The sequence below is a fragment of the Balaenoptera ricei genome, chromosome 10 (genome assembly GCF_028023285.1).
Source record: "Balaenoptera ricei isolate mBalRic1 chromosome 10, mBalRic1.hap2, whole genome shotgun sequence".
Taxonomy (NCBI): domain Eukaryota; kingdom Metazoa; phylum Chordata; class Mammalia; order Artiodactyla; family Balaenopteridae; genus Balaenoptera; species Balaenoptera ricei.
This window is the reverse complement of record NC_082648.1, coordinates 35711864-35735522: the sequence shown is the minus strand read 5'-3', so window position 1 is coordinate 35735522 and position 23659 is coordinate 35711864. Positions and strand designations below refer to the sequence as shown.

At 39.7% G+C, this 23659-nt stretch overlaps 1 long non-coding RNA gene across 1 annotated transcript in view; it reads left to right on the top strand.

The window, feature by feature from the left end:
* Positions 1-7172, top strand: part of LOC132372491 (uncharacterized) — a 90459-nt gene extending 83287 nt beyond the window's left edge. Inside the window, exon 3 of the long non-coding RNA XR_009505197.1 lies at positions 7086-7172. This is a non-coding gene — a long non-coding RNA (uncharacterized LOC132372491). The remainder of the gene's footprint in view (positions 1-7085) is intronic.
* The last annotated feature ends 16487 nt before the right edge of the window (positions 7173-23659 follow it).

Here is a 23659-nt window from a genome sequence, read left to right as displayed (position 1 = left end):
CTACTTGGAAAAAAAATGTTAGTCAAGACTCAGTGACTGACTCCCTCTTGCGAGAGCACCGGAATCACAAATAACTGCTGAACAATCATTGACAGGAAGACACTGGAACTCACCAGAAAAGACACCCCACATCCAAAGACAAAGGAGAAGCTGCAATGAGATGGTAGGAAGGGTGCAATCACAATAAAACCAAATCTCATAACCTCTGGGTGGGTGACTCACAAATTGGAGAACAATTATACCACAAAAGTACACCCACTGGAGTGAAGGTTCTGAGCCCCACATAAGGCTTCCCAACCTGGGGGTCCGGCAAAGGGACAAGGAATTCCCAGAGAATCAGACTTTGAAGGCTAGCAGGATTTGATTGCAGGACTTCGACAGGACTAGGGGAAACAGAGACTCCATTCTTGGAGGGCACACACAAATTAGTGTGAGCATCGGAACCCAGGGGAAGGAGCAGTGACCCCATAGGAGACTGAACCAGACATACCTACTAGTGTTGGACGGTCTCCTGCAGAGGCGGGGGGTGGCCATGGCTCACCGTGAGGACAAGGACACTGGCAGCAGAAGTTCTGGGAAGTACTCCTTGGTGTGAGCCTTCCCAGAGTCCACCATTAGCCCCACCAAAGAGCCAGGGTAGGCTCAAGGGTTGGGTCACCTCAGGCCAAACAACCAACAGTGAGGGAACACAGCCCCACCCATCAGCAGACAAGTGGATTAAAGTTTTACTGAGCTCTGCCCACCAGAGCAACAGCCAGCTCTACCCACCAACAGTCCCTCCCATCAGGAAACTTACACAAGACTCTTAGATACCCTAATCCAGCAGAGGGCAGACAACAGAAGCAAGAAGAACTACAATCCTGCAGCCTGTAGAACAAAAAACACATTCACAAAAAGATAGACAAGGTGAAAAGGCAGAGGGCTATGTACCAGATGAAGGAACAAGATAAAACCCCAGAAAAACAACTAAATGAAGTGGAGATAGGCAACCTTCCAGAAAAAGAATTCAGAATAATGATAGTGAAGGTGATCCAGGACCTCGGAAAAAGAATGGAGGCAAAGACCAAGAAAATGCAAGAAATGTTTAACAAAGACCTAGAAGAATTAAAGAACAAACAAACAGAGATGAACAATACAATAACTGAAATGAAAACTACACTAGAAGGAATCAATAGCAGAATAACTGAGGCAGAAGAACAGACAAGTGACCTGGAAGACAGAATGGTGGAATTCACTGCTGTGGAACAGAATAAAGAAAAAGAATGAAAAGAAATGAAAACAGCCTAAGAGACCTCTGGGACAACATTAAACGCACGAACATTCGCATTATAGGGGGCCCAGAAGGAGAAGAGAGAGAGAAAGGACCCAAGAAAATATTTGAAGAGATTATAGACGAAAATTTCTCTAACATGGGAAAGGAAATAGCAACCCAAGTCCAGGAAGCGCAGACAGTCCCATACAGGATAAAGCCAAGGGGAAACACACCAAGACACATAGCAATCAAACTGACAAAAGTTAAACACAAAGAAAAATTATTGAAAACAGCAAGGGAAAAATGAAAAATAACATGCAAGGGAACTCCTATAATGGTAACAGCTGATTTCTCAGCAGAAAGTCTACAAGCCAGAAGGGAGTGACATGACATATTTAAAGTGATTAAAGGGAAGAACCTACAACCAAGATTACTCAACCTGGCAAGGATCTCATTCAGATTTGATGGAGAAATCAAAAGCTTTACAGACAAGCAAAAGCTAAGAGAATTCAGCACCACCAAACCAGCTCTACAACAAACACTAAAAGGAACTTCTCTAAGTGGGAATCACAACAGAAGAAAAGGACCTACAAAAACAAACCCAAAACAATTAAGAAACTGGTCATAGGAACATACATATTGGTAATTACCTTAAACGTGAATGGATTGAATGCTCCAACCAAAAGACACAGACTCGCTGAATGGATACAAAAACAAGACCCATATATATGCTGTCTACAAAAGACCCAATTCAGACCTAGGGACATGTACATACCGAAAGTGAGGGGATGGAAAAAGATATTCTATGCAAATGGAAATCAAAAGAAAGCTGGATTAGCAATACTCATATCAGATAAAATAGATTTTAAAATAAAGAATGTTACAAGAGACAAGGAAGGACACTGCATAATGATCAAGGGATCAATCCAGGAAGAAGATATAACAATTATAAATATATATGCACCCAACATAGGAGCACCTCAATACATAATGCAACTGTTACCAGCTATAAAAGAGGAAATCAATAGTAACACAATAATAGTGGTGCACTTTAATACCTCACTTACACCAATGGACAGATCATCCAAACAGAAAATTAATAAGGAAACACAAGTTTTAAATGACACAATAGACCAGATAGATTTAATTGATATTTATAAGACATTGCATCCAAAAACAGCAGAGTACACTTTTTTCTCAAGTGCTCACGGAACATTCTCCAGGGCTGATCATATCTTGCGTCACAAATCAAGCCTCAGTAAATTTAAGAAAATTGAAATCATATCCAGCTTCTTTTCAGATCACAACGCTATGAGACTAGAAATCAATTACAGGGAAAAAAACGTAAAAAACACAAACACATGGAGGCTAAACAATACGCTACTAAATAACCAAGAAATCACTGAAGAAATCAAAGAGGAAATAAAAAAATACCTAGAGAAAAATGGCAATGAAAACACGACGATCCAAAACTTAGGGGATGTAGAAAAAGCAGTTCTAAGAGGGAAGTTTATAGCAATACAATCCTACCACAAGAAACAACAAACACCTCAACTAAACAATCTAACCTTACACCTAAAAGAACTAGAAAAAGAAGAACAAACAAAACCCAAAGTTAGTAGAAGGAAAGAAATCATAAAGATCAGAGCAGAAATAAATGAAATAGAAAAAAGGAAACAATAGCAAAGATCAATAAAACTAAAAGCTGGTTCTTAGAGAAGATAAACAAAGTTGATAAACCATTAGCCAGACTCATCAAGAAAAACAGGGAGAGGTCTCAAATCAATAAAATTAGAAATGAAAAAGGAGAAGTTATAATAGACACTGCAGAAATACAGCGCATCCTAAGAGACTACTACAAGCAACTCTATGCCAATAAAATGGACAACCTGGAAGAAATGGACAAATTCTTAGAAAGGTATAACCGGGCTTCCCTGGTGGCGCAGTGGTTGAGAATCTGCCTGCCAATGCAGGGGACACAGGTTCGAGCCCTGGTCCGGGAAGATCCCACATGCCGCAGAGCGGCTGGGCCCATGAACCACAATTACTGAGCCTGCGCGTCTGGAGCCTGTGCTCCGCAACAAGAGAGGCCGCGACAGTGAGAAGCCCGCGCACCGCGATGAAGAGTGGCCCCCACTCGCCGCAACTACAGAAAGCCCTCGCACAGAAACGAGGACCCAACACAACCATAAATAAATAAATAAATAATTTTTTTTAAAAAAAAGAAAGGTATAACCTTCCAAGACTGAACCAGGAAGAAATAGAAAATATGAACAGACCAATCACAAGTAATGAAATTGAAACTGTGATTTAAAATCTTCCAACAAACAAAACTCCAGGACCAGATGGCTTCACAGGTGAATTCTGTCAAATATTTAGAGAAGAGCTAAGACCTATCTTTCTCAAGATCTTCCAAAAAATTGCAGAGGAAGGAACACTCCCAAACTCATTCTATGAGGCCACCATCACCCTGATACCAAAACCAGACAAAGATACTACACAAAAAGAAAATTACAGACCAATATTACTGATGAATATAGATGCAAAAATCCTCAACAAAATACTAGCAAACAGAATCCAATAACACATTAAAAGGATCATGCAACATAATCAAGTGGGATTTATCCCAGGGATGCAAGGATTCTTCAATATATGCAAATCAATCCATGTGATACTCCATATTAACAAATTGAAGAGTAAAAACCATATGATCATCTCAATAGGTGCAAAAAAGGCTTTTCACAAAACTCAACACCCATTTATGATAAAAACTCTCCAGGAAATGGGCATAGAGGGAACTTTCCTCAACATAATAAAGGCCACATATGACAAACCCACAGCAAACATCATTCTCAATGGTGAAAAACTGAAAGCCTTTCCTCTAAGATCAGGAACAAGACAAGGATGTCCACTCTCACCACTACTATTCAACATAGTTTTGGAAGTCCTAGCCATGGCAATCAGAGAAGAAAAAGAAATAAAAGGAATACAAATTGGAAAAGAAGAAGTAAAACTGTCACTGTTTGCAGATGATATGATACTATACATAGAAAATCCTAAAGATGCCACCAGAAAACTACTAGAGTTAATCAATGAATTTGGTAAAGTTGCAGGATACAAAATTAATGCACAGAAATCTCTTGCATTCCTGTACACTAATGATGAAAACTCTGAAAGAGAAATTAAGGAAACACTCCCATTTACCACTGCAACAAAAAGAATAAAATACCTAGGCATAAACCTACCTAGGGAGACAAAAGACCTGCATGCAGAAAACTATAAGACACTGATGAAAGAAACTAAAGGTGATACAAACAGATGGAGAGATACACCATATTCTTGAATTGGAAGAATCAGTATTGTGAAAATGACTATACTACCAAAAGCAATCTACACATTCAATGCAATCCTTATCAAATTACCAAAGACATTTTTTACAGAACTAGAAGAAAAAATCTTAAAATTTGTATGGAGACACAAAAGACCCTGAATAGCCAAAGCAGTACTGAGGGAAAAAAATGGAGCTGGAGGAATCAGTCTCCCTGACTTCAGACTATACTTCAAAGCAACAGTAATCAAGACAATATGGTACTGGCACAAAAACAGAAATATAGGTCAATGGAACAGGATAGAGACCCCAGAGCTAAACCCATGCATCTATGGTCAACTAATCTACGACAAAGGAGGCAAAGATATACAATGGAGAAAAGACAGTCTCGTCAATAAGTGGTGCTGGGAAAACTGGACAGCTACATGTAAAAGAATGAAATTAGAACACTCCCTAATGCCATACACAAAAATAAACTCAAAATGGATTAGAGACCTAAATGTAAGACAGGACACTAGAGAACTCATAGAGGAAAACATAGGAAGAACACTCTTTGACATACATCACAGCAAGATCTTTTTTGATCCACCTCCTAGAGTAATGGAAATAAAAACAAAAATTAAAAAATGGGACCTAATGAAACTTAAAAGTTTTTGTACAGCAAAGGAAACTACAAACAAGGTGAAAAGACAACCCTCAGAATGGGAAAAAATATTTGCAAACAAATCAACGGACAAAGAATTAATCTCCAAAATACATAAACAGCTTATGCAGCTCAATATTAAAGAAACAAACAAGCCAATCAAAAAATGGGCAGAAGACCTAAATACACATTTCTCCAAGAAGACATACAGATGGTCAAGAAGCACATGAAAAGCTGCTCAACATCACTAATTATTAGAGAAATGCAAATCAAAACTACAATGAGGTATCCCCTCACACCAGTTAGAATGGGCATCATCAGAAAATCTACAAACAGCAAATGCTGGAGAGGGTGTGGAGAAAAGGGAACCCTCTTGCACTGTTGGTGGGAATGTAAATTGATACATCCACTATGGAGAACAGTGTGAAGGTTCCTTTAAAAACTGAAAATAGAATTACCATATGACCCAGCAATCCCACTACCTGGCATATACCCAGAGAAAACCATAATTCAAAAAGACACATGCACCCCAATGTTCATTGCAGCACTATTTACAATAGCCAGGACATGGAAACAACCTAAATGCCCATCGACAGATGAATGGATAATGAAGATATGTTACATATATACAATGGAATATTACTCAGCCATAAAAAGGAACAAAATTGGGTCATTTGTAGAGAGCGTTTGTGGATCTAGAGACTGTCATACAGAGTGAAGTAAGTCAGAAAGAGAAAAACAATTATTGTATATTAGCACATATATGTGGAACCTAGAAAAATGGTACAGATGAACCAGTTTGCAGGGCAGACATTGAGACACAGATGCAGAGAACAAACGTATGGACACCAAGGGGGGAAAGTGGCTGGCAGGAGGGTGGTGTGATGAATTGGGAGATTGGGATTGACATATATGTACCAATATGTATCAAATGGATGACCTATAAGAACCTGCTGTATAAAAAAAAAAGAGAGAGATAAATTGATAAAGAAGATGTAGTATGTATATATGTATGTGTATATATATATATATATATATATATATATATATATATATATACATACATACACACAGTGGAATATCACTCAGCCTTAAAAAAAATGAAATTATTACGCCTAGTGAAATAAGTCATATGGAGAAAGACAAATACTATATGATATCACTTATTTGTGGAATCTAAAAATAAAACAAACCAATATATACAGCAAAACAGAAACAGACTCGTGGGAATAGAAAACAAACTAGTGGTTACCAGTGGGCAGAGGGAAGGGATGAGAGGCAAGATAAGAGTATCGGATTAGGAAATACAAGCTTCTGTGTATAAAATAGATAAGCAACAGTATACATTGTAGAGTACAGGGAATTATAGTCATTATTTTGTAATAACTTAATGGAGTATAATCTAAAAATACTAAATCACTATGCTGTACACCTGAAATTAATATAATATTGTAAATCACCTATACTTCCATTAAAAAAAGAAAAATGAAGAAAAAAAGTTTTAAAAAAAGGTTTAAGGACCAAGGCAATATCATGATGTACAAAGTAAACTATATAGAAATAAAGTTTTAAGGGATTTTACTCAACAAGCATATATTATCCAACTTTCTTTCTTTCTTTCTATATCCGTTTTTCAGAAAAAAATTAATATGGACCTCAATTTTCTTATTCTTGTTACATACGTTAAAAACATAAAAAAATACATACCAAAAAATGAAGTTAATGTGTACTTGGGAAAAAATGAAGTTAAAGTTATCACAACATCTATCTCAGAATATAGTAATATATGCTTAAAAGAAAATCAGGGGGTCTGGGCAAGATGGTGGAAGAGTAAGACACGGAGATCACCTTCCTTCCCACAGATACATCAGAAATACATCTACACGTGGAACTGCTCCTACAGAACACCCACTGAACGCTGGCAGAAGACCTCAGACCTCCCACAAGGCAAGAAACTCCCCGTGTACTTGGGTAGTGCAAAAGAAAAAAGAAATAACAGAGACAAAAGAATAGGGACGGGACCTGCACCAGTGGGAGGGAGCTGTGAAGGAGGAAAGGTTTCCACACACTAGGAAGCCCCTTCACGGGCGGAGACTGCGGGTGGCAGAGGGGGGAAGCTTCGGAGCCACAGAGGAGAGCGCAGCCACAGGGGTGCGGAGGGCAAAGTGGAGAGATTCCCGCACAGAGGCTCGGTGCCAAGCAGCACTCACCAGCCCGAGAGGCTTGTCTGCTCACCCGCTGGGGTGGGTTGGGGCTGGGAGATGAGGCTCGACCTTCCGACGGATCGCAGGGAGAGGACTGGGGTTGGCGGCGTGAACACAGCCTGAAGGGGTTAGCGAACCACAGCTAGCCGGGAGGGAGTCCGGGAAAAAGTCTGCAGCTGCCGAAGAGGCAAGAGACTTTTTCTTGCCTCTTTGTTTCGCAGTGCGCGAGGAGAGGGGATTCAGAGCGCAACCTAAACGAGCTCCAGAGACAGGCGCGAGCCGCGGCTATCAGCGTGGACCCCAGAGACGGGCATGAGATGCTAAGGCTGCTGCTGCTGCCACCAAGAAGCCTGTGTGCGAGCACAGGTCACTATCCACACCGCCCCTCCCGGGAGCCTGTGCAGCCCGCCATGGCCAGGCTCCCGTGATCCAGGGACAACTTCCCCAGGAGAACACAGGGTTCGCATCAGGCTGCTGCAACGTCACGCCGGCCTCTGCCGCCGCAAGCTCGCCCGGCATCCGTACCCCTCCCTCCCCCCCCCACCGCCTGAGTGAGCCAGAGCCCCTGAAGCAGCTGCTCCTTTCACCCCGTCCTGTGTGAGCGAAGAACAGACGCCCTCAGGTGACCTACACGCAGAGGCGGGGCCAAATCCAAAGCTGAACCACGGGAGCTGTGCGAACAAAGAAGAGAAAGGGAAATTTCTCCCAGCAGCCTCAGAAGCAACGGATTAAAACTCCACAAACAACTTGATGTACCTGCATCTGTGGAATACCTGAATAGACAACGAATCATCCCAAATTCAGGAGGTGGACTTTGGGAGCAGGATATATTAATTTTTCCCCTTTTCCTTGTTTTGTGAGTGTATATGTGTATGCTTCTGGGTGAGATTTTGTCTGTATAGCTTTGCTTTCACCGTTTGTCCTAGGGTTTGGTCCGTCCACTTTTTTTTTTTTTTTTTTTTTTTGTACTTGAAAAATTTTTTTCCTTAATAATTTTTTCCTTATTTTCTATTTTTAAAAATTAAAAAAAAAATTTTGTAATAAGTTTTTTCATATTTTTTATTTTAAAAAAATTAAAAAATTTTTCTTCTTAATAAATTTGTTACTTAATAATTTTTTTCTTATTTTTTATTATAAAAAATTAATAAATTTATTTTTAAAAATTAAAAAAAAATTTCTTAATAAATTTTTTCTTAATAATTTTTTTTCTTATTTTTCATTATAATAGCTTTATTTTATTTTATCCTCTTTCTTTCTTTCTTTCTTTCTTTCTATTTTTTCTCCCTTTTATTCTGAGCCATGTGGATGAAAGGCTCTTGGTGTTCCAGCCAGGCATCAGGGCTGTGCCTCTGAGGTGGGAGAGCCAACTTCAGGACACTGGTCCACAACAGACCTCCCAGCTCCACATAATACGAAACGGCGAAAATCTCTCAGAGATCTCCATCTCAACATCAAGACCCAGCTTCACTCAATGACCAGCAAGCTACAGTGCTGGACACCCTATGCCAAACAACTAGCAAGACAGGAACACAACCCCATCCATTAGCAGAGAGGCTGCCTAAAATCATAATAAGGCCACAGACACCCCAAAACACACCACCAGACGTGGACGTGCCAACCAGAAAGACAAAATCCAGCTTCATCCACCAGAACACAGGCACTACTCCCCTCCACCAGGAAGCCTACACAACCCACTGAACCAACCTTAGCCACAGGGGACAGATACCAAAAAAAACGGGAACTACGAACCTGCAGACTGTGAAAAGGAGACCCCAAACACAGTAAGATAAGCAAAATGAGATGACAGAAAAACACACAGCAGATGAAGGAGCAGGGTCAAAACACACCAGACCTAACAAATGAAGAGGAAATAGGCAGTCTACCTGAAAAAGAATTCAGAATAATGATAGTAAAGATGATCCAAAATCTTGGAAATAGAATCGACAAAATGTAAGAAACATTTAACAAGGACGTAGAAGAACTACAGAGGAACCAAGCAACGATGAAAAACACAATAAATGAAATTAAAATAGTCTATACGGGATCAATAGCAGAATAACTGAGGCAGAAGAACGGATAAGTGACCTGGAAGATAAAATGGTGGAAATAACTACTGCAGAGCAGAATAAAGAAAAAAGAATGAAAAGAACTGAGGACAGTCTCAGAGACCTCTGGGACAACATTAAACGCACCAACATTCGAATTATAGGGGTCCCAGAAGAAGAAGAGAAAAAGAAGGGGACTGAGAAAATAATTGAAGAGATTATAGTTGAAAACTTCCCTAATATGGGAAAGGAAATAGTTAATCAAGTCCTGGAAGCACAGAGAGTCCCATACAGGATAAATCCAAGGAGAAACACACCAAGACACATATTAATCAAACTATCCAAAATTAAATATAAAGAAAACATATTAAAAGCAGCAAGGGAAAAACAACAAATAACACACAAGGGAATCCCCATAAGGTTAACAGCTGATCTTTCAGCAGAAACCCTGTAAGCCAGAAGGGAGTGGCAGGATATACTTAAAGTGATGAAGGAGAAAAACCTACAACCAAGATTACTCTACCCAGCAAGGATCTCATTCAGATTTGATGGAGAAATTAAAAACTTTACAGACAAGCAAAAGCTGAGAGAGTTCAGCACCACCAAACCAGCTTTACAACAAATGCTAAAGGAACTTCTCTAGGCAAGAAACACAAGAGAAGGAAAACACCTACAATAACAAACCCAAAACATTTAAGAAAATGGGAATAGGGACATACATATGGATAATTACCTTAAATGTAAATGGATTAAATGCTCCCACCAAAAGACACAGACTGGCTGAATGGATACAAAAACAAGACCCATATATATGCTGTCTACAAGAGACCCACTTTAGACCTAGAGACACATACAGACTGAAAGTGAGGGGATGGAAAAATGTATTCCATGCAAATGGAAATCAAAAGAAAGCTGGAGTAGCAATTCTCATATCAGACAAAATAGACTTTAAAATAAAGACTATTACAAGAGACAAAGAAGGACACTATATAATGATCAAGGGATCGATCCAAGAAGAAGGTATAACAATTGTAAATATTTATGGACCCAACATAGGAGCACCTCAATACATAAGGCAAATACTGACAGCCATAAAAGCGGAAATCAACAGTAACACAATCATAGTAGGGGACTTTAACACCCCACCTTCACCAAAGGACAGATCATCCAAAATGAGAATAAATAAGGAAACACCAGCTTTAAATGTTACATTAAACAAGATGGACTTAATTGATATTTATAGGACATTCCACCCAAAAACAACAGAATCCACATTTTTCTCAAGTGCTCATGGAACATTCTCCAGGATAGATCATATCTTGGGTCACAAATCAAGCCTTGGTAAATTTAAGAAAATTGAAATCGTATCAAGTATCTTTTCTGACCACAATGCTATGAGACTAGATATGAATTACAGGAAAAGATCTGTAAAAAATACAAACACATGGAGGCTACACAATACACTACTTAATAACGAAGTGATCACTGAAGAAATCAAAGGGGAAATCAAAAAATACCTAGAAACAAATGACAATGGAGACACAACGACCCAAAACCTATGGGATGCAGCAAAAGCAGTTCTAAGTGGGAAGTTTATAGCAATACAACCCTATATCAAGAAACAGGAAACATCTCGAATAAACAACTTAACCTTGCACCTAAAGCAATTAGAGAAAGAAGAACAAAAAAACCCCAAAGCTAGCAGAAGGAAAGAAATCATAAAGATCAGATCAGAAATAAATGAAAAAGAAATGAAGGAAACAATAGCAAAGGTCAACAGAACTAAAAGCTGGTTCTTTGAGAAGATAAAGAAAATTGTTAAACCATTAGCCAGACTCATCAAGAGAAAAAGGGAGAAGACTCAAATCAATAGAATTAGAAATGAAAAAGGAGAAGTAACGACTGACACTGCAGAAATACAAAAGATCATGAGAGATTACTACAAGCAATTCTATGCCAATAAAATGGACAATCTGGAAGAAATGTACAGATTCTTACAAATGCAGAACCTGCCGAGAGTGAACCAGGAAGAAATAGAAAATATGAACAGACCAATCACAAGCACTGAAATTGAAACCGTGATTAAAAATCTTCCAACAAACAAAAGCCAGATGGCTTCACAGGCGAATTCTATCAAACATTTAGAGAAGAGCTAACACCTATCCTTCTCAAACTCTTCCAAAATATTGCAGAGGGAGGAATACTCCCCAACTCCTTTTACGAGGCCACCATCACCCTGATACCAAAACCAGAGAAAGATGTCATAAAGAAATAAAACTACAGGCCAATATCACTGATGAACATAGATGCAAAAATCCTCAACAAAATACTAGCAAACAGAATCCAACAGCACATTAAAAGGATCATACACCATGATCAAGTGGGGTTTATTCCAGGAATGCAAGATTCTTCAATATATGCAAATCAATCAACGTGATACATCATATTAACAAATTGAAGGAGAAAAACCATATGATCATCTCAACAGATGCAGAGAAAGCTTTCTACAAAATTCAACACCCATTTAAGATAAAAGCCCTGCAGAAAGTAGGCGTAGAGGGAACTTTCCTCAACATAATAAAGGCCATATATGACAAACCCACAGCAAACATTGTCCTCAATGGTGAAAAACTGAAACCATTTCCACTAAGATCAGGAACAAGACAAGGTTGCCCACTCTCACCACTATTATTCAACATAGTTTTGGAAGTGTTAGCCACAGCAATCAGAGAAGAAAAAGAAATAAAAGGAATCCAAATCGGAAAAGAAGAAGTAAAGCTGTCACTGTTTGCAGATGACATGATACTATATAGAGAGAATCCTAAAGATGCTACCAGAAAACTCCTAGAGCTAATCAATGAATTTGGTAAAGTAGCAGGATACAAAATTAATGCACAGAAATCTCTTGCATTTCTATACACTAATGACGAAAAATCTGAAAGTGAAATTAAGAAAACACTCCCGTTTACCATTGCAACAAAAAGAATAAAATATCTAGGAATAAACCTACCTAAGGAGACAAAAGACCTGTATGCAGAAAATTATAAGATACTGATGAAAGAAATTAAAGATGATACAAATAGATGGAAAGATATACCATGTTCCTGGATTGGAAGAATCAACATTGTGAAAATGACTCTACTACCCAAAGCAATCTACAGATTCAATGCAATCCCTATCAAACTACCACTGGCATTTTTCACAGAACTAGAACAAAAAATTTCACAATTTGTATGGAAACACAAAAGACCCCGAATAGCCAAAGCAATCTTGAGAAAGAAAAATGGAGCTGGAGGAATCAGACTCCCTGACTTCAGACTATACTACAACACTACAGTAATCAAGACAGTTTGGTACTGGCACAAAAACAGAAACATAGATCAATGGAACAGGATAGAAAGCCCAGAGATAAACCCACACACATATGGTCACCTTAACTTTGATAAAGGAGGCAAGCATATACAGTGGAGAAAAGACAGCCTCTTCAATAAGTGGTGCTGGGAAAACTGGACAGGTACATGTTAAAGTATGAAATTAGAACACTCCCTGACACCATACACAAAAACTCATAATGGATTAAAGACCTAAGTGTAAGGCCGGACACTATCAAACTCTTAGAGGAAAACATAGGCAGAACACTCTATGACATAAATCACAGCAAGATCCTTTTTGACCCAGCTCCCAGAGAAATGGAAATAAGAACACAAATAAACAAATGGGACCCAGTGAAACTTAAAAGCTTTTGCACAGCAAAGGAAACCATAAACAAGACCAAAAGACAACCATCAGAATGGGAGAAAATATTTGCAAACGAAGCAACTGACAAAGGATTAATCTCCAAGATTTACAAGCAGCTCATGCAGCTCAATAACAAAAAAATGAACAACCCAATCCAAAAATGGGCAGAAGACCTAAATAGACATTTCTCCAAAGAAGATATACAGATGGCCTACAGACACATGAAAGAATGCTCAACATCCTTAATCATTAGAGAAATGCAAATCAAAACTACAATGAGATATCATCTCACACCGGTCAGAATGGCCATCATCAAAAAATCTAAAAACAATAAATGCTGGAGAGGGTGTGGAGGAAAGGGAACACTCTTGCACTGTTGGTGGGAATGTAACTTGATACAGCCACTATGGAGAACAGTATGGAGGTTCCTTAAAAAACTACAAATAGAACTACCATACGACCCAGCAATCCCACTACTGGGCATATACCCTGAGAAAACCATAGGTCAAAAAGAGTCATGTACCAAAATGTTCATTGCAGCTCTATTTACAATAGCCAGGACATGGAAGCAACCTAAATGTCCATCGACAGATGAATGGATAAAGAAGATGTGGCACATATATACAATGGAATATTACTCAGCCATAAAAAGAAATGAAACGGAGGTATTTGTAATGAGGTGGATGGAGTTAGAGTCTGTCATACAGAGTGAAGTAAGTCAGAAAGAGAAAAACAAATACAGTATGCTAACACATATATACAGAATCTAAGGAAAAAAAAAAAAAAAGGCCATGAAGAACCTAGTGGCAAGACGGGAATAAAGACACAGAACTACTAGAGAATGGACTTGAGGATATGGGGAGTGGGTGGGGTGAGATGTGACAGGGTAAGAGAGTGTCATGGACATATATACACTACCAAATGTAAAATAGATAGCTAGTGGGAAGCAGCCGCATAGCACAGGGAGATCAGCTCGGTGCTTTGTGACCACCTAGAGGGGTGGGATGGGGAGGGTGGGAGGGAGGGAGATGCAAGAGGGAAGAGAAATGGGAACATATGTATATGTATAACTGATTCACTTTGTTATAAAGCAGAAGCTAACACACTATTGTAAGGCAATTATACTTCAATAAAGATGTTTAAAAAAAAAAAAAAAAAACTCATAATGAATTAAAGACCTAAGTGTAAGGCCGGACACTATCAAACTCTTAGAGGAAAACATAGGCAGAACACTCTATGACATAAATCACAGCAATATCCTTTTTGACCCAGATCCTAGAGAAATGGAAATAAAAACACAAATAAACAAATGGGACCTAATGAAACTTAAAAGCTTTTGCACAACAAAGGAAACCATAAACAAGACGAAAAGACAACCCTCAGAATCGGAGAAAATATTTTCAAATGAAGCCACTGACAAAGGATTAATCTCCAAGATTTACAAGCAGCTCATGCAGCTCAATAACAAAAAACAAACAACCCAATCCAAAAATGGGCAGAAGACCTAAATAGACATTTCTCCAAAGAAGATATACAGATTGCCAACAGACACATGAAAGAATGCTCAACATCATTAATCATTAGAGAAATGCAAATCAAAACTACACTGAGGTATCATCTCACACCGGTCAGAATGGCCATCATCAAAAAATCTAGAAACAATAAATGCTGGAGAGGGTGTGGAGAAAAGGGAACACTCTTGCACTCTTGGTGGGAATGTAAATTGATACAGCCACTATGGAGAACAGTATGGAGGTTCCTTAAAAAACTACAAATAGAACTACCATACGACCCAGCAATCCCACTACTGGGCATATACCCTGAGAAAACCATAATTCAAAAAGAGTCGTGTACCACAATGTTCATTGCAGCTCTATTTACAATAGCCAGGACATGGAAGCAACCTAAGTGTCCATCGACAGATGAATGGATAAAGAAGATGTGGCACATATATGCAATGGAATATTACTCAGCCATAAAAAGAAATGAAATGGAGGTATTTGTAGTGAGGTGGATGGAGTTAGAGTCTGTCATACAGAGTGAAGTAAGTCAGAAAGAGAAAAACAAATACAGTATGCTAACACATATATATATGGAATCTAAGGAAAAAAAAAAAAGGTCATGAAGAACCTAGTGGCAAGACGGGAATAAAGACACAGACCTACTAGAGAATGGACTTGAGGATATGGGCAGGGGGAGGGGTAAGATGTGACAGGATGAGAGAGTGGCATGGACATATATACACTACCAAACATAAAATAGATAGCTAGTGGGAAGCAGCCACATAGCACAGGAAGATCAGCTCGGTGCTTTGTGACCAGCTGGAGGGGTGGGATAGGGAGGGTGGGAGGGAGGGAGACGCAAGAGGGAAGAGATATGGGAACATATGTATATGTATAACTGATTCACTTTGTTATAAAGCAGAAACTAACACACCATTGTAAAGCAATTATACTCCAATAAAGATGTTTAAAAAAAAAAAAAGAAAGAAAATCAGAACAGTATCCAAATAGCATGATCTAGCACCAACATACTCAAGGTTCAAACAAGAACTCAAAATGGAATTGGTAAGACATTTATCATTTAGCTAGAGTGTTGGTTCCAAACCTCCTCAGGGGCTTCCCGGGTGACATCTGAAACTGGCTGCCATACGTGGAGGACAAAGAGAGACCGAAGAAAGAGGCAGACCAAGTTTAATAAGCAAGGGAACTTACATACAAGGTTTGTCTTGAGTGGTCACAAGATAGTGGATCTCCTCACCTGCATACCAGAGTCTTAAAAACTTATGTAGAGGCCTTAACTGGTTTCAGTCACATATGCAGTCCAATGGTCTTAACACCACATTACTCTCTCAAGGTTACATGCTTGAAATAGCTGCTAACATGGTATTAGTAGGTGAAACATTCCATGGACAGGGGAGGAAGTAAGAAGGCTCTGATTGCCCAGGGCCAGCTCCAGGGTCAACTGGCAGTCACGTCTTCTCGATGACCTCCTCCAATACTCTACCCCTCATGACCATCTCTTACAATCTTATATGTCCCCTTCTTCCATAATGTGACTGAACAATCAGCAAAGGGTTTTATTAGCATGGAGGTGGCTCCTTTGGTGACTATCTGGCTGCATTGGAAGCAGATGCCACAGCAACAGAATAAGCACATGCAAGAGAAAACACAGATTAAGAAAATGACTCTCAATATATGTAACAATTTTTTCTACTGAGAGCCCCATGATCCAAACCATCAATTTACTAACTCCCCTAAGCTGGAGGTTGGATTACTCATGGTTTTCACTTATGTCCTTATGTGATTTAATACAGATGACACATTAACAGACTCATCAGATATGAAAATACAACATTCTGTTTAGATAATGGCACAGGTGCCTCCTTGCAAGGCAGTCATGATGTCCAAGACCATTCTATTTTGGAAGACAACTTTTCTCGCTAGAGACATTTCAGTGTTCAGTAAGGACAGGCTTTGCTAGCTATCATTTGTTTGCTGGGTGAATTTGGTAAGGGCTTCTATGCATCCTATAATGTCTCCTGGCCAGTGGAGGGAACAAAGATGGCAGCCAAATGATTGTACCCAGGGATAATAATGTGCCCAGCTAGCCTTGAGGAGAAGGAACTTGGCAGCTTTAGGAACTTGACCTTATTGTGCATACCACTTATGTTGGCCAGGGGAGGAAGCATTGTCAGGCATGAGAGAATGGACTAGGGAAGAATATGCCAGACCAGAGTCCCCACCTCCTCCCCCCTTTTGATGGTGCATGTTCCATTCCAGGCATAGTATGTTTCAACAGTTCCATCTTGCAGCAGGACAACAGGATCCTAGTGGAAACTGCACCCCTACCCATGCAAAGTAAGTCACCCATCCCAGTGGGAAGTCCTAACGCAAATTCCAGTGGATAACACCTTTCCCAGGTGTGACGGAGCTTGGTGTTCTCAGCAGCATAACACGTTGATCCACCATGCAAGTGGGGGCAACGACTGCCCCCCTGTGGCTTCCACACCTTTGTATTAGGAGTCAGATGGCTTTTGGCACTTCATCTGTTTCACTGTCTATCGCCACAACACCTTCCCCTTTGTTCTCCTCACTTTCCCAGGCATTCCACCTCTTACTGTCCTAATCAAGCTTTGTCACAAGCTCCCAGATCTTAAACCACAGCATTTTGTGCCCTCCTAGCTTTGTAAAATGGCACACTAAGTTCTCCAACTTATTGTCATGCTCTCCCACCTTGTCACCAGCCCCAAAGATAGCAGAGTAGCGAACACTCACATGTCCTTCTCTAACCTCAGCTCTGCTTCCAACTTTCCAGTTGGGGTTTCAACCTCTAGTTGGGCATCAGTGGCCACTGACCTGCCCAGGGTAGATGCCAGCCCACCGCAGCAGACATTCATTTCCCTTCTTTGCCACAGTGCCCTCTCACGGTTTCTCAGATAAATGCATTAAACCAGCCAGTGTTTTGGGGGTGTCCCTGTATCCACATGGCAGTCCACAAACATCTAACATGGGGGTCACCCCTCCCTACACAGAGATTGGCAGCCAACTTGGGATTTCCTAGCGAATGCCTCTTTCCCAAGACCCATTTCTTCTGTCTCCTGGCTGGCTCACCAATTGCTGGTTCAAAACCTCGAGAGTTCACAGGGTGAAATCTGCAACAGGTCCTTGTACATGGAGGGCAAAGAGAAACCAAAGAAAGAGGCAAACCACTCCAGATTGGTAGGTAACAGGTTTAATAAGCAAGAGAAATTACATATGAGTCTTGTCTTGGGCAGTCATAAGATGTGTAGATCTCTGCATCCACCCACCAGAATCTTAAAAGTTTATGTAGAAAGGGCCTTAACTGGGTTCAGTCACCTATTCAGTCCAGATGTAATAAGAATTCTCATCAATCTTATACCTGAGATCACTAGGTATGCCACAAGTCTATTCTTTTTTTTTCTTTTCAACAAATATGTGTGATCTCTACTAGGCACTATACACCATGCTAGATGAATAAGACATGATGCTTGCTCTTCAGAAATTTAGTCTAGTAAAGGGATAGACTGACACACACAAATAGAAGAAATGAAGTGATATAGTTACTATTATAGACATTTGTGCAGTGAAAATGTAAAGGAGGGTATAGTTAGTTCTTCCAGTTGCTGGATGAGGAAGGTGAGGGAATGTGAGGGAATGTGCAGCTTTACAAAGAAGGTAATCATTGAGCTTAGCAAGGAAAGATGTTCCCAGTTAAGCAGGGGTGTTCTCCAGATAAGGAGGGAGAGGAGGGTTGATGTGGAGCCTAAACAAAGGCAGAAAGCATGAAATAGTATGATTTATTCAGGTAATTATGAATAGTTCAATGCAACTACTTCATGGTATACAAGAAAGAATGTAGCAAGAGATGAGACTGGAAAGGTAAACGTGGGCCAGATTATAGTCTATGATAAGGATTTGGGTCTTATCTTAAGAACACTTGTGGTCATTGAAAGGCTTTATCAAGGGAGAGACATGACCAGATCTGGGTTTTAGAAAGATTCTTCTAGAAGCTTGTTGAGAATGGGTTGAAAGGATCAAACCTAGAGGCAAGGAGGCCAGAGAAGGATTGGAACAATCCACGTTGGGGATAATAAAAGCCAACCCAGGGCAGTAGCTCGAGAATGGGAGCTGGAAGAAAGTAGGAGCAATCGACTTTAGTGCTTGATTGGCCGAAGGAGTGAGGGATAAGGAAAGGCAGGGGTCATCCATGTCTCCCAAATTCCTGGGGTGATAGTAGTTCTGTTTTCTAAGACGGATAATTCATCCATAAGTTTTAGAGTAAAATACAATGGATTTAGGTTACGCCATTCTGAGTTTGAGGAATCTGTGGAGGATCCAAGTGATGATGGGGGGTGGGGGTGTTGGTCAAGGGCAGGGCCACCAACATGGTAGGAAGCTGAACTGGGCATCAGCACCTCCAGGCCTCACACTACATAAAATGTCAGGTGCAATCATTTCACAACTAAGATGTCAGAGCACAGATGGTCAGTCCACCCCTGTTAACACCAAAGCTGCCCCTGTGTTAATATTTAAAGAAGAGGGATAGCAAAGTTCTTTGAAACTAAAGAGTAAGGTGGTCTTGCTTAAGTGTGGGTGAAGCAGAATGGAAAATATGGCAGAAAAATTCCAAGAACAGACCTGTACTCCCATATTCCTCCTTGCCTGATGTAGCCACTTATTTCAAGTCACTTGAAGGCCAAAGTCATCTTATAGTCATGAGACTAGACCATGCTCTGGACCCTGGTTAAGCCAGACTTTGCCTCAATATTTGCTTCACACTTTGATACTCTGATCAATGGAGATTTGACTTACCCTTTGTCATCTCTCTCTATTTTAGACCTGGTACCTGGCTTCTCATATGGGCTCATCTCTAACCCTCTGGTAAACCATCTGAATTCCCTACCCCATGCTCTAGCTGGGTAACCTGACTTTGTTAAATCAGTCATATGCCTAGTAAGCCCCTTTCTCTCGCACCACCCACAAACTTAACATAACCAGCACATTTTATGCATATTAAATAGGCATGACAAAAGACAGTTCTCAGTCTATAAAAAGCAAGCTAATTCTGATACTGTCCATTAGACATTTGTAAGCAGACACAGGATACACAGACAAGTGAAGCCGCACTGACCACATATATACATTAAATGTGTAACATAAAAATTACTAAAGAGACCACCTATATCCAGAGACCACCTTCTAAAACAGCTAAGGGCTCTGAGCATGTAGCTTATTTCCCATCAAAATAATGTGTTTTGAACTTACCTTAAGAGACCATCTGCCTAACATGAACACAGGCCCTTTTCAAAAGAATTTTTTTTTTTTTGAGAAAAAGAGTTAAACAAAATGCATTGCCTAGCCAGCTCCAGCTTCACATATGCCTCTCTGCATAAGCCGTGCTTTTCTTAAAACCACCCCACATGAAGTTTTAAGCCTCCCTGCTGAGTTTTCAGACCCTAATGCCAAGCAATGGCCCTACTTAATGGTTAATACGATGAACAAACTTGTTGCAGATTTCCTGGGGTCGATTATGGGGACCCCACTCCACACAAGATCACCCAGAAAATCCTTGGGATAATTTGGGGGATTTTCAGGGCCATCTACATTGCCTCTAACATAATTATTGGTTATGAAGCCCTGAAGAATCATTCCACGTGTGTTAGAAGCATAAACTCTAGGCAGCATTGTTAAATGGATGACCACCTGCCAGAAAGACCACTTAATTTTAGAACCCAGGGTGGTCTCCATATGCAGATTTCATAGTTTTATATTATAAGCAACAAAAGGTTAAATACATGGTACCAGGTGGTAAGTGAAGAGTGAGCATGTTGAGTACAAGTGAAGTCGGGAAGAAAATTACCTCCTCTCAACAAATCATTTAGGAAAGAGACTTCAAGCAATGCACAGCAGCAAATGAGAGCAGTAAATAAGACTGTCTCCCATCAGAAAGCACAGTTGCTATAGAGGGGCTGAATTAGGGGGAAAAGCAGGTACAAGTACTAGGCCAATAAACATGGCAGGCCTTCGGTATTCAAGGGCTATTGATTGAAAAGCCCAGCTCCACACAATAAAGATCTCCATCCAGTAACCCTTTTGACAATTCTCTTTGAGGCACTAGTGGCCAATGGATTGCTGCAGAAATACATAGGTAAATGCTTAACAGGCTGTAACCGTCAAAGACAAAGATAAATATGACCACAGATACATATACACAAACTAAACTATAATAAGTAAAGTTAAATTAATAACAGACAAATGGGGAGGCGGGTAACTGCTGGTGGTCCTCTTGAATTTGATATGTGCACACCTACTCATTTAAAAAAATGAGTAACCTCACCATGTCCTTACCAAGGCTTGTTTTCCTAGTTTCTTTCTCCAATTATCACAGCTTACATAAAATCTCCACCAAAGGAATTAAGGAAGCCATTCCTGCCAGGCTGCCAACATAAAAAAAGCAGAATTTTCCACTACAGGTTGCTGGAAGGTTGGTTTATCCTTGCTCCTTTATGCCTACTGCACGCGGGCTCTGTAATGAGCAAATGGTAAAAGAACGTTTCATCAGGGCTGGGATGTCGTACTGACTTGGTCCAACACATTAGGTTTTATAGCTGATCTTTGCACATTGTTAACAAACACCGTGAAATCCAGGAACCCTGCTTTTAAACAGCTGTGAGAATTCACCGACTTCTAATATCTCATCCTGAAAGAGGAGAATAGTTAATGGGATCCAATCTGAGCACTTTCTGAAAACTTAATTTTGAAGTTATGGGCCCTAATAAAGATATATTAGCACCTAGTTGATACACTCTCTAAATTTTACTTTCAACAGTTGAAATCATGCATCTTACTTTCAGCCTGGGACCAGGTGGCTTCTGTTGGTACATTGATGTTTTAAAAGAGTTTTAAAACATACCATAGCTTTTTTTATTTGATTTGGGATGCTCTTTGTTCAGCATTAATTGGCTAATAAAGCTTAACCTTTTGAATTCACCTTTTAAAAAGAGTCCTATTTTCTGAAAGAAATGATGAGCCACTGCTAAATGCTTACAGCACAGTGTTCCATAGACGCAAGGTATTCTAACTTTTGTTCTCTCCAAGAACAATCATACAAAAAACAATGAAAAAAAACAATCATCACACACACACACACACACACACACACACACACACACTCACACCAAAAACCTGAATTGCCTGTAAAGTACATCCTAGTGATCATACTCCCAAATGTTGGAAGGCAAAGGCATATTTTAGGGTCCATGAAACCAGTGATGCTGATATTAGCAGTTCCTGCTTCTGAAGCATCACACAGTTCTTTCATACAACATCCTAACAGAGGTTTGGCTTTTTAGAAATCCCTGTACATTTTTAATCAAATTTCAGAGTCTATAAAAGTTTAGTCTAATTTAATGTTCTCATATCAGGGATACGAAAAACCAAGATCTAGCTAGATTAAAGAACTTGCCTAAAATCAAACTAATACTGTTAAGTAACTAAGACTTGCTGTGTTTACTGTGTATCAGATGCTATGCTAACTATTTCGCACAGATTATCTCATGTGTACCTCAAAACAACCCTGGGGAAAAGTGTAATTATCATTTAGTATGAATTTTCCATCACTGCATAACAGATCATCACAAGCTTAGCACAAAGTTTACACGGGTCAGGGATTTGGTACATTTTGGCTGAATTCTCTGCTCAAGATTCCACAAGACTGAAAGCAAAGTATCAGCTGGCTGCGTTCTCATCCAGAGGCTCCAACAGGGAAAAAAATCTGCTTCCAAGCTTGTGTTATTAAGGTCCTGTTTTCTTGCTAGCTGTTTCCACCTTGGGTAGAAACTGGGAATTTTTGAAAGTCTGGATTTTGTTTTCATTCTTTAGAAATTCAAGGAATTATAGCTCCCACAAACTCTAAGTTAAAGCATTTATCTTTGAATTTGTACATGTGTATCTGTTTATTAAACATTCACTCTTTATGTGTAAGTTATTTCTGTTTCCTACTTGTGCTGCTATTGTTCAGATGCATATACTTTTATACTGTAATAGAAAGTTATCTGCCTCATCATTTAATAAGCACCCAATTTCATATTTTTCTGAAGAACTAGATAGGCTAGACCCCCAAGAGCTTATGGATGTATAGAACATACATTTAATAAACAGAAGAATAAAGTTGTAAAATCATTACGTGAATTAATATAATGCATACTTTTAACTATGTAAGGACAAGGATAAAAGCATTTTAAGGATGAAAGGCAAAGAAAGTACCCAAAAGGATTAAGATATATTCTATTTTCCTTATTCTGGAACACACTTGCCTACTCCTTACCCGCTGACTCCAACCCCTGCAATCAAACTCTATTCATCTTTCAGATTCCAGCTTAGGTATTACCCCTTCCATGGAGACATCCCTTAGCCGAACTCTAGGTTAAATGCCCTTTCTAAGTAACTGTACTTGTCCTATCATAACACCTATTATACTGTGTCATAATTACCTATTGCCAAATATATTTTTCAAATTTTCCAAATACATAGGCTACAAAAATTCCTTCTTAGAGCAGGGGGGAAGCAGGTGGTCTATCTCTATCTTATTCTCCATTATATCCTCAGCACTTAGTACCATGTCTGACATCTAGTAGACACAAATTAAATGTGTATTAAATAATTGAATTAAGTTGAGCCTGGTACCCAAGATGATCTCATAACCTGACATAGCTAAAAGAGGTAGTTCTCTGATCAATCCAGAAACCCCTAAGGGTAAAGATGGAGTTCCAGAAATAGGCATTGGCAGTGTTCTATTTAATTAACACATTCAATTCAAATCCTTTTGACCAACATTCACTGAGCACCCTGCACCTAATGGCAGGGCAATGGCCCTCAGCAGATGTGGTCTGGGACCTGTGGTGCTGCTGGTGAGAACACACCTCCA